Source organism: Heliangelus exortis, chromosome 3 (genome assembly GCF_036169615.1).
Source record: "Heliangelus exortis chromosome 3, bHelExo1.hap1, whole genome shotgun sequence".
Classification (NCBI taxonomy): domain Eukaryota; kingdom Metazoa; phylum Chordata; class Aves; order Apodiformes; family Trochilidae; genus Heliangelus; species Heliangelus exortis.
In genome coordinates, this window is record NC_092424.1 from 29,935,232 (window position 1) to 29,947,256 (window position 12,025).

General features: G+C 39.9%; 1 protein-coding gene across 3 annotated transcripts in view; it reads left to right on the top strand.

The window, feature by feature from the left end:
* The window catches only part of FSHR (follicle stimulating hormone receptor), a 79,460-nt gene that overhangs the window by 37,382 nt on the left and 30,053 nt on the right, over positions 1-12,025 (top strand). The window lies entirely within an intron of this gene.

The following is a 12,025-nucleotide window of genomic DNA, read 5'->3' on the forward strand; positions in this document are numbered from 1 at the left end:
GACCTCATCACTCTCTACAACTCCCTGAAAGGAGGTTGTAGCCAGGTGGGGGTTGGTCTTTTTTCCCAGGCAACTCTCAGCAAGACAAGAGGGCACGGTCTCAAGTTGTGCTGGGGGAGGTTTAGGTTGGACATTAGAAAGAGTTTCTTTACTGAGAGGGTGATCAAGCATTGGAATGGGCTGCCCAGGGAAGTGGTGGATTCTCCGTCCCTGGAGATATTTAAAAAGAGACTGGATATGGCACTCAGTGCCATGGTCTGGTAACTGCAGTGGTAGTAGATCAAGAGTTGGACTTGATGATCTCTGAGGTCCCTTCCAACCCAGCCAACTCTATGATTCTATGATTCTATGAACTATTATGAAATCTCCTCCTCTGAGGAGATATGCACCTAATGAATAATGGGCTGATCATCTCAAACTCCTGGAATGGTGTCTCCATATTGTCTTTGTGCTCTGAAGTTTCTCAATTAAAACAAGGAATAGTGGAGAATTTTATATGGGGACTGAATTAAACTAGCTGGAGGCACAGTCACAGTGGAGAGGTAGCCTCTGGAGGGAGGAGAGAGCCAAGAGGCATCCCATTTTTAAAGAGGCAAGCAGATGGATCACAGTTCATCTGCAACAGCCACTTGCTTAGGCATAAATGACAACACCCACCATTTATTTAAAAATAAGCTTGGGTTTGCCTGTTGTTTCTTGGTAGCTTAAACATGCTAACAAGTTAAGTGACTTTTCATAAGCTTTCATCTGTCTATAGCAAGGACGACGTTTTATATTCCCTGGACCCAGAGTGTGCTGTACCTCTGGATAGCACATTACATTTTCATCATACTGTGCTGCCAGACACTGTGCTTTAAGGATAAGAGATAATATGTTAGCAGCTGAAACAGGCTGTAAAAACAAGGGGGAAGTAGTGTTAGTGATGGGCAATTGATCAGGTCACTACAGGGAGGACTTCCTAATGGGACCTCAGCTGAGATACACAGGCTTAAATCCTAGGGAGCCCCTTCCTGTGAACTGTCTGGCCTCACCATATTCCAAGTTTCAGAAATTCTTCTCATACAGAGAGATTGATTTCAGATGTAGCTATACTCACAAAAATCTGTGACATATTTATGCTTGATTTTGGTGATGCACAGGCAGCATCAGTCCCAGCAATGTGGCAGTAAGGTGTCTTTTTATCTGTAGATCTAAGGATGCTTCTGTTCTCCATATTTTGTGAATTTGCTGGCAGATTAAAAGCTTTCTATAGGCAGGCAAGTGGCAAAGATTTTATTTGCCATGACTTCTTCTGTTCATAGGAGACTAAGGAATAGCAGAACAGTGACCACCCTTTGGGGAAAATCACCCTGGAGCTCTCTCCTCCTCTTCTTGCCATTGTTAACTCTCAGTAGCCTTTCAAAAAAACTAAAGAGCTTACTCCAGCACTGACCTTGTCTAGTTTTATTGATGGCTAGTAACTGAAGGCTAATTAGGAAGCAAGTTGCTATGGTAATTCTTGTGTCATACATACAAAGTCAAAATGCTGCTAAAACCACTAGTGCATAGTGACTATTATCATAGTTAAACAAATTTTAAAATGTAATTCATTCAGAATTTTTCTGGAACCCAAATGAAGATACAATATGCACCAAGAAAGTTTTTTCCCTTGCTACCACATTTTCCACTTTTGTAGTAATTTTGTTCTTATATTTGTCTGTTGAGTTTTGCATGATTTTAGAGCCAAATGGCAAAGCAGACTTTGTGTTGTTTTGTGCCCCCTCCCCAACCTGCAGCCCATACAAGCCACAAAAGCTTCATGTAGAAGGAGGATGACTCAGGTAAGAGAGAAATAGGACTTGGAACTCCTCACATTTCTAGGTCGCTTGTTTTTATCCAGTCTGCATGTGTCTGCTGAAGGGTTTATTTTCACATGGGTAGGTTGATGGCTTGTGTACCATGAGAGGGTGATCTCAGCCTGTGCCTTCAGGATATGGTGATTCACTGCAAGTTTGGGTTGCTGCAGTGGCTTTTGAAAGCACCCAGAACTGGTGTCTCAGTGTGCAACCACACTCCTTTGTGGAGCACTGTGGGAAGGCTAAATTGCTTTTTCTGTGCTGTGCCTCATCTGTGGATAAATGGAAGATTTTGCCAGTCACATTTAATAGAACTTTTCCCCCTAATTTGTACCTAAATGTGACCCAAAGGAAAACCAAGGCCATTCTTCCCTGTTTAATGAGGACCTTCCTTCTCCTACTCAGGCACCTTACTAACTAACTAAAATCATGTCATGCACAAATCTCAGCTCTCCTAATGAGCCTCCATCTGCACCTCTTTAAGGAGGAGGATATAAGAGTATGAGGCAATGGATGGGAGATAGGAAGCTACGGAGTTCAGCTCATATCTAAGTGAATGTTTCTCTACCTCTCTTGGTCTTCAGTGGGTGAAAGTCCTTAAATCTAGTCCACCAGCACATAAGGAAAAAATTGAGCAGAAATGTAGCCACTGTGTAGCATGAATCTCTTTTAACAGGTCTCAGAAATAATGGAGTGTTCTCTCTATGGCTTCTTGGGACTTTTATACTCACAGAGATTATTTCATTTAGTTGAAAATAAGATATAACATTGATTACTAAGAAGAGCATGCCACTTAAAAAAAAAAAAAAAAAAAAAAAAGAGAGAGAGAGGAAAAAAAAAAAAGCTAGAAGTATGTTTAAATTAATTACGATCAGCTTAGAATAAAATTACTCCAACAATGAAACCAAAACATCTGGGCAAGTCCTGAGCATGCCATTTTGAAGTGTCCCTTTCATTTTACTCATAATTTAGCCTCAGGAAAAACACAAATCAAAATCCCTTGTACTTATCTGCTGCCAAATCTTCCTTCCAAAGTCTCCCACCAGATCATGGAACACACCCTACTAACTTTGTGTAGAAGAATGATGTGTGTACTTGTAATGATGGTTGCCTTCTGTTTGCTGAACCTTTCTGTATATAAGAAAAATGTTCTCTCCAGTGATGCAGACCAGATCCTAAGGTACTGGAGTAACTTCAAGGCAGAACATCTTTCAGAGAGAGCTCGGATCATGTCCTGTAATATGTGTTATATCTGTTTCTTCATTTTCCTGTTAAAACATTCTAAAATACCTGTTTTGTTTTCACTCTGATGGATGAAACAATGTAGCAGCTGACTTTTAGATTTTAATTCAGTACTTAACATACACAAAATATTTCTTTAAATATGAGAGCTAAATTGTTCTCACAGGATTGCCTTCAAGTTTGGGAACTTCTGTGTCCTTTTGTATATTGAGGTGTGTAATTTACAGAGGCAATACCTATTTAAAAATACAGGAAATTATGCACTCCTCTAAAATGTGTACTAATGTATAACAAAATGTATATTAAAACCAATGGATTTCCATGCCTTCTGCTACAGAGTCTGAAATATCCTTCAGTCTTAACTAAAGCAGAAATAATAATCAGAAATAATGGATTTTTTTAAATTTTATTTTATTTTTTTAAGTATTTTTGTCAACATGACAACTTCAAATGGTGATTTCTGTGGCCTGTGATCACTTCAGGAATTTCCACCCTGCCTCTCCCCCCCCCTTCTTCACTACAGCAGAAGATGATAACAGGAACCCTTTGTCTCACATTTCTACAAGACTGAGTTGCACAGCATGTTTCTGGCAGAAGCCCTCCCTGGAGTACATGAGTGACCTCCTTGTTAAAGGGGCTAGAGGTGCAGAAAGGCTGCAGTGAGTAAGCACTGCTGTGTGTCTTTAGCTCTATTATTTTTATTGCCTTTATTAGAATATCATGTGCATACACACAAACATAGAAACACATTAAAAGGTTAGATTTTGGCCCAAGTTTTAGGACATTTTGCCTTACTCCTATTAAGACTTGCAGTGTTTGCAGCTGAGGAGAGTTATTTGTGTCAGAAAAACTCGACTGGAAGCATGCAATATTTCAGGATTTCATGGAGGATATCTGCTCAGTTATTTGTTAAATAAGACTCTAGATGATTCAGTCAGACTCTTCTTTGCTGCCATTAGCCACTTGGCAAAAGGGGTAAGGATTGTATGTAATTCCCATGTTGTATGATATGTCATCTCTGCATCCTCCGATTAGGTATCCATATATTTGGGTTTAATGGTAATTTTTTTCTGTTCATGTAGTCTAGTATTGCAATCAGAGAAATAACACTTGTTTTGTAAAGATTATGACTCAGTAGCTTCTTGCTGGTCTATGTGCTTTCTCTGGCAGTCTGCTACAAGGCAGAGGTTCAGTTTTAATTTTGGAAGCATAAGATCCCTTTTCCAGGTAGGCTACATCTGAGGGCTCCATCATGCAAATATTTATGCAGCAAGGTCTTGGCTGAGCCTCAAGCCAAAACACAGGGATTAGAGTTTATAGGGTCAAGACTCAGTTAGATACAACCTGCAAGACTTTATGGATGGGAAGAATTACTGAAAATAAAAAAGAAGACAGAAATCTTTGTGCTGGATAAAGAACTTCACAGTGAGATTGTAATATTGAATAAGAGAAAAAAAAAAAACCTTCAGGAAGACATTTGAAAGCAGTATTTGATGCTGGAAGATGTCCACAATTGTTTTTAATGTTAGGCAATGCTAATATTTTTTTCACGACGGATTAAGTCATGGAAATTTATCTTCACTTAAGTGGGTGTAACATTCTTCATGATCTGCTCTGGTGAATATTCAGAATTCTGCGACAAGCCTGGTAAGATTTTTAATGCCAGAACTGAGGAGTAAGGGATATTTTCACAATTTTCACTCTTAGCTAAGAAGTTTGAATGTGCATGTCTGAGGCACTTGCTATTCTGGGTCTTTCTGTTTCTGTAATGCACTGGAGTTAGTAACGAGCTGTCCTCCAGTGAAATCTCTTATGTATGTGTGCATTCTTAAGGAATTTCATCCAAGCACATCAAAAGAAGCATAGATAGTCAGTCAAGGGAGGTGATTCATCCTCCCCTCCTCTGCTCTTGTGAGACCCCACCTGGAGTACTGTGCCCAGTTCTGGAGTCTCCAACATAAGGACATGGAGCTCCTGGAACATGTCCAGAGGAGAGCCACAAAAATTATCAGAGAGCTGGAGCACCTCCCCTATGAAGACAGGATAAGGGAGTTGGGGCTGCTCAACCCAAAGAAGAGGAGGCTCTGGTGTGACCTTATAACAACCTTCCAAGATCTGAAGGGGGCCTACAAGAAAGCCAGGGTAGGGCTTTTTACACAGGTGTGTAATGAGAGGAGGAGGGGGAATGGTTTAAAACTTGGAGGAGACTGAAGTTAGACATCAGGAAGATATTCTTTCCTGTGAGGGTGGTGAGACGCTGGAACTGGTTGCCCACGGAAGTTATGGATGTCACCCTCCCTGGAAGTGTTCAAGATGAGGTTGGGTGGGGCCTTCAGCAACCTGGTCTAGTTGGAGGTGACCCTGCCCATGAAGGGGGTTGGAACTGGATGATCTTTAAGGTCCCTTCCAACCCTAACCATTCCACGATTTAATGATTTAAAAACTCTCTTGTTGAAGGGTCTGGGAATATCTGCTTCAAGATGGTCTACTTGGAAAGGCTGTCACTAGGTTGTCCTGGAAGCCTCATGTTCTCCTGATCCAAGGCAGTTGGACAAAACAACATGCCTGTTGTTTTTCTTCAGAAATTATTTTCCCCTCTTCCTCATTCAGCTGCTCTCCTCAGTGTATCCCAAATGTAATCTTCTCACTACCCAAGATCATCTTAATACTACTACTACTCATCATATGCTGGCTATCAAAGCCAAAAGCAAAGTAATAAAATGTAAGTGGCAATAAATGCTGCAAGCCTGTTTCCATGGAAGGAGTTATGATATGGACATGAAGCTTCTGTCAGTGTTTCTGTACAAGAAGGTCAGTTCCTCAGCTGAACAACTATCATCGTCTACCAGCATAGTCTCAAGATCCTCAGGAATCCATGGTGTCTAAGGAAGAAGTTTCATAGCTAGAGTGGGTGTCTTTTTTCAGAGACATATTTCTGCCTTCCCTACAAGCTGTCATAGTCAAAGGTAAAATGCAGTGATGCCCAAATCTAGGGAGCAGCAAGTATGTCTGCCCCTGCAGCTGGAGGGCACTGAATTCCACACCCCACCTCTCCGGGCTGCCTCCATGAAGTCAGCATTTCTGTGGGAAGCTTCCATTTCCTACAAATACTCAGTCCTTGCTTGCTTGACTTTACGAAGCTTCATACATTTTCTGCTTTGCTGGCAATAAACTAAAACTAGTGTAATACACCCCCTTAGTGCTGGAGGATAAGGACACATCTATCCACCCAAACTGCACTGATTATAAAATCAATTCTTATAATGATGCAGCTTCTGCGGTTGTATCCGGTCATTATCGGTTCCAAGTCTGCAGACTAATCACATGCTTCTTCACATTTGAGACACCAATTTAAAACTGTTACATGGACAGTTAATTTGATGCAACTAAACTCTCAAAAGGCTTTCATCTGGATTACTGGCATGGTGCTCAAGCACAGACAGAAATAAAATCCCCTTTGCTTCTGTCTGCTGTACAGAAATTTTCTCATTGATATATTTGAGAATCAATGAGGGTGTCATGCCCCTTGGAGAAGGAAGGAAGGCACAATATTGGTGCCTCCTGATAGACTCCTTCAAAGACTTACATATGCACTATTTTGCTCTAAGGGTGAAGTCAGTATTAATAATCATTTAGTCAAATGGTTATCCCTTTTATTTAGTAAGGTCAGTACAACATATGTGTTTATCTTCAGCAAAGTAAAGCGACTATGAGAACAGTCAGTGCTTGAATTTGTTTTTGAAATGTTAATAACTGCTAGGGTATATTAGTTTGTAACTCTCTCGTGTTCAGTAAATCATGGTAGGGAGACAAGCGCTTCATGTTCACAAAGAAAGTGACAGAGGAAAGTGTCAACTATCTATTTTTAAAAGGTCAGAAGTCTCTAATACTTTTAAGAAAAAATAGCTTTTCTTTTGTCACCTGTTTAAATCAATGTAGTAACATTTTGTTGTCACTACAGAGGGAAGTTTTCAAAATACTTCAGACTGACTTGTTTCTGATCAAACTGAAAAAAATAAGAGTTCCTTCATTTATAACATGAAGGCAGAGGTAGCCAGGTGTTTAATTTTTTAGTTCTGACACATCACAAACTGGCTGTTCCCAGGGGTGCTCATTCAGTGAGTGTTGGGCAGGATTGCCTATCTGACACCACATGACTGCTAATTCTTAAGCATGACATAAATTGTGGCATAAATCAGTCAAACCACCACATAAAGCTGATCTGGAAAATTAGTCTAAAGAGTATTTATATAAGGGAAAAGATTTAGCCTTTTTTTTTTCTCTTTTCCCTAAAATAACTGTGAAGCTATTGATTTGTTCCAGTACAGAAAGCCCAGTGTGTCAACCTGCTCTTGGGACTCAGTATCTGATACCTCCAGTACCACTGCTAATTGCAGGTGGAAAGAAATTGTTCACAAGAAATCCAAAAACAATTTATGCCACAAAAAAAACTGTCCTAAAGGCTGAGGATAAAATGCTGGAAGACCCAATGATGATGTGTCACATGAAATACACGGTGACCAGATCAAGTTTATAGCCCATCCATGTACCTGCTCTGGAAGGGAATTTAATGAAAGCTGCAGGAGTTTGCAGAGATTAGGTTGCAGTCAGCTCTCCAGAGGAGGACAGAGCATCTGGAGAGGGGAGAAATTATCCCTTCACACCACGTGCCATGTCTGTGGGCAAGGTGCCAGAGAAACCTCTATGCACAGGGCAGCCTCCACTGCTGCTCTGCCTCAAGGAAATGAAGTCCAAAAATCCAGAAATCCCACATTTACTGTGGTCACCAGTTGGGCATCAGTTTCTCTGTGTCATTCCTGGTGCTGTTCTTGCTTGAGAGTAAAAGTCCCTGGCCTCTGTGTAAGGGACTGATGCTGCCATCTGCCTCTGAGCTGGTCTTCTGTCATGCTTTTCTCTTCTTTTGACACAATTTTCCACTTACTCATCTATGTTAAACTTCTGTATCTGTATATATACACATAAATATACACATTTTAAGTAGGGACATTTCCCAGCGGGGGAAAAATAACCTTATCCCTGTCTGTGTGCCCCCCACTGATCCTGAAAGGAATTCTTTTCAGAAAAGCCATATAAATGCCCTGTCTTTTACTCTTTCATAGTTTTGAACTGTGAGACCACTCATCTGCAAGACCATTAGTTTGTGAGTTTAATGCAGTCCTGCTTTTGCTCTAAGACTTTGATTAGCCTAAGAGACTTCTTTTTTTTAGAGAACTACAAAGAAACTGCCATGAACTATGAATTCCTTGTTAATAGAATTGTTTAAAAGGCCATTTCAATGTCTCTTGATTTTTATGGGTTGCATGTTGAGCACAGCTGGTTTGAAGAGGAATACTTACGAGGCTTCACACTGGGTTCTGTCACAGATGTCATGGAGATGTATCCCTAGCCCTGCCTAAGGGATACAGGGATTTGCAGGCAGCTTAAACCCAGCTAAGACTGTACTACCACTAGCCAGCACCTTCCTCTTCCCCTTCCTTTTCCATCTCCCTCCTGTCATTGGCTCTGGCTGTCACCCAAGGTAATGCTACACAGCAGTCAGCTGCTTGTGAATAGGCAATTACATTTACAGTTGGCTATGTTAGTGACAAATTAGAGGAAATTCTTTAGTCATGTGATGTTGTCATACCTTAAAATCTTACATTTTCTTTGAAGAAAAATCAAGCAATTTTACTGAACAGTTTTTCCTCTTTTAGGCTGTGTTTGAGTAAGCAATTGATGTTTCTGAGGATCACTGTTGATTTCAATAGAGTAGTGCATACTGTGGCAACTAAGCCTGGGCACATAACTAAGCACTTTGCAACCACTGGGTGGTTTGTGGGTTTGGAGATTTAGGGTTTTTTTAAGAAATTGCCCCTGATTATTTCACATACCATCTATTCAAAGTCTTGCATGCATTAGAAATGATTCCCAAATTGCCATCTGGATTTGCAGTGATAGCTAGCACTAGAGATAATAGTATCATTCATTACAAGCAAACAACATAATAACAGTCCCATCTTTTTTTTGTGATGACATGGGATAAGATATGCATTATGAGCAATCATCTGTTTGTATTTACACTGTGAGGCAAACCACTTGCACAATTACTAACCAACAATACCCTTTTTCTGTTTGTAGCTGCTGCTGCAGGTATTATTTACTCTCCTTTACAGGGATCTGAGCCTGCTGAGCTGGTTGTTTGATGCGAGCAGCAGTGGTTTGTACTTGTAATGCCAGAGGTACCTGTGTCCAAGAGTGTTCTTTGAGCTTTTCATGAGCAGGGCGTGCATTTTTGCCAGGTTACAAATAAATTGTTCATGCAAATTATGCAACCAGAGCCCAGACTTGTTTGGCTTGAATGCAGCGTGTGACTGATCTCCTAAACTGAATGGGTTTTTTTTAAATGTATCCTTCTTACCTGAATGACAGCTGTGACATATATAAGGACACCCCAGAGGACAAGAATAGGAATGGCCTTCTGTCAGAGAACAGCACTTTAGTACTGTAAACTGAGATTTATTTCTAAAGAATGATGATGAGTAAAGATCATCACCAGCTGGATTTCCCAGAGAGTCTGTAGCAGAGGATGCACAATTCATTACTGGGGACAAAGGGTGTCCTTTTCCTTCACCCTCTGCATTCCCATGAACACCAGCACCAGAAGGGTTACATCCTTCTGCCATTCACAACATTCTCTCTTGTTTCCTTTACTTATCTTGAGAGGCTCATAATCACAACAGCTGCAGTAGTTGTTTGCCTGAGCTCCAAGCCAGCAAAAATAACTTTAAATGGACAGATTTTCACTACATGCTCAAAAAACTACTGTCATCTTCGCACCTGTGAATGGGAGGGAATGAAAGTTCCCTGGGATTAGAATAAAAGTTCAGTCTTTTCCCAAATATCTGAAACACTTCCCTCATACAAGTGTTAATTAAGTTAAAACTTAATCTTTTAAAAAAATTTATAGATTCCTATATTCTTACCTCTTTTTTTTTCTTCCATGCAGTCCCAAAGCCATCGAAAGAGTCATGGCCCACTTGTGCACTTTTATCAGATCTTTATCATCCATTTCCTGAACCAAAACACAGACCATAACCCAGACCTATCTTTGGAATGCTAAATACTCTCCTGATAAAGACACAGTCAGTTTTAATAATTCCATTAAAAGAATGGAATGGAACTACTGTCCAAGTAGTTCCAAAGCTGTGTAGCACATGGGATCACGAAAAAATTATTGCTCTCAATAGCTCTATTTGTTGAGTAAGGTTGCTACTGTATTATGGTCTCTTAATATTTTCTTTTTCCTGTTTAAGGCAACAAATCTCCAACATTTTTTCCTGAGATATTTAGTGGCATGAAAATCTTTTCTAGCTAAATAGATTTCTTGGTATTAAATGTTCTGAATTTGTTTTCCAGACAACTGATTTTTAGACTGTGAGAAGTGGCAAATGCACCGCTGATCACTTAAAAGGAGCACCAGCAAAACCAAACCAAATTTTAGAAGTCTGAGACATAGCTAAGCAAGTACATTGTACTGCCATACAGATACAGCACAGGGGCTGATTGCTTCTACCACATGCCTTACGATGCATCATTTTAAAAGAAAACAGAAAGACAATAGGAATTTTTTTTAAAAACACAGCTTTTGAATGCAGCATTCCTTGCAACAACTGCATACTTTCCATGGTGTGAAAGAATCCCAGTCTCAGTTGAAGAATTTTGTTGCTGTTGGAAACTAAACACTAGAGAGAAACATGTTCACTTGTGAGCTGGTGGTTCATTGCTGCTAAACAAACACAGTGCTCATTGCACCCTACCCCACACCAATTATCAGTCCTCACATACTTTTATTTTCTTGTTCTCCAGTCAGTTTGAAGCTCCCAGAGCAATGGAGATCAAGATTTCTTCTGTAAAAAATCTTGAAAAAAAGGAAGAGAGAGACTCTTGTTAAACTAAAAAATATCAAACCACTAAGGTGTTTTTAAAGTGGTAAGGTCATAAGAACAATTTATCTTCTTCTGCAAGGCTTATCTTCTTTTGTTCATCTTATATGAGCAAATAATTTGTCAAGTACTGTTCAGCTGTTAGTCAGAAGGAAGGTGAATACTTTCTATATTGTAATAATGTTTGTGATTATTTTTTTGACTGTGAATCTATCATTATAATCTATTGTTTACCTCATGCCTGTTCAGATCTATTTGCAACCACCATAATGGCAAAAGAACAGTATATCCAGGACAAGTGCTGGTCAATTTACAACATGAATTCACATGGAGTCTCATGAGAGCAGAGTAGAGGGAGATTTATTAAGTTACCTTGCTAAAAAAACCAACACAACAGCACACTATCCCGAAACTATACCTATGTTACAAATTTTACTTTTTACAGTTGACCTCAGCCTCAGAAATTACATTCTTATACACTTTACAAAAAATTGCAGAGGGGGGGGGAAATCTTTGGACCTTGTTGTCTTTGCCTTGACTTTCCTGGTCACTGCCAGCATGAGGGATGTAATTAGTATAGGCTGCACTGCAGTAATTCCCTCTTGATGTACCAGAAGAACTCCTGAGCTTTTAATTACACTAGAGACTTTGCCACCTCACAGATTGAGGAAGCAAAGGAATACATACTTTGGACCCAAAGACCATACTTTGGACCAGGAGATGCATTCTGGTGTATTGATAACAGAAAAACAAACATTTCTACTCTGCAGTCCTGTGACTGTAAGTGGGTATAAACAATACACAAAAGAGATCAAATAGGGTTTTTTCCAGAGTATGGTAATTTTCTTCACGTCTGTGGTCTCCATCTCCTGTCAGTAAGGATGTGTCTGCTGGTGATTTAATTTTAATCTCTGTAGTTTATATTGAATCAAGACATCAGCATGTCCTGCTTCTGAGGTTGTGTCACACTTCTTGGGAGCTTTTTCACTGTTTTTCTTACAGTTG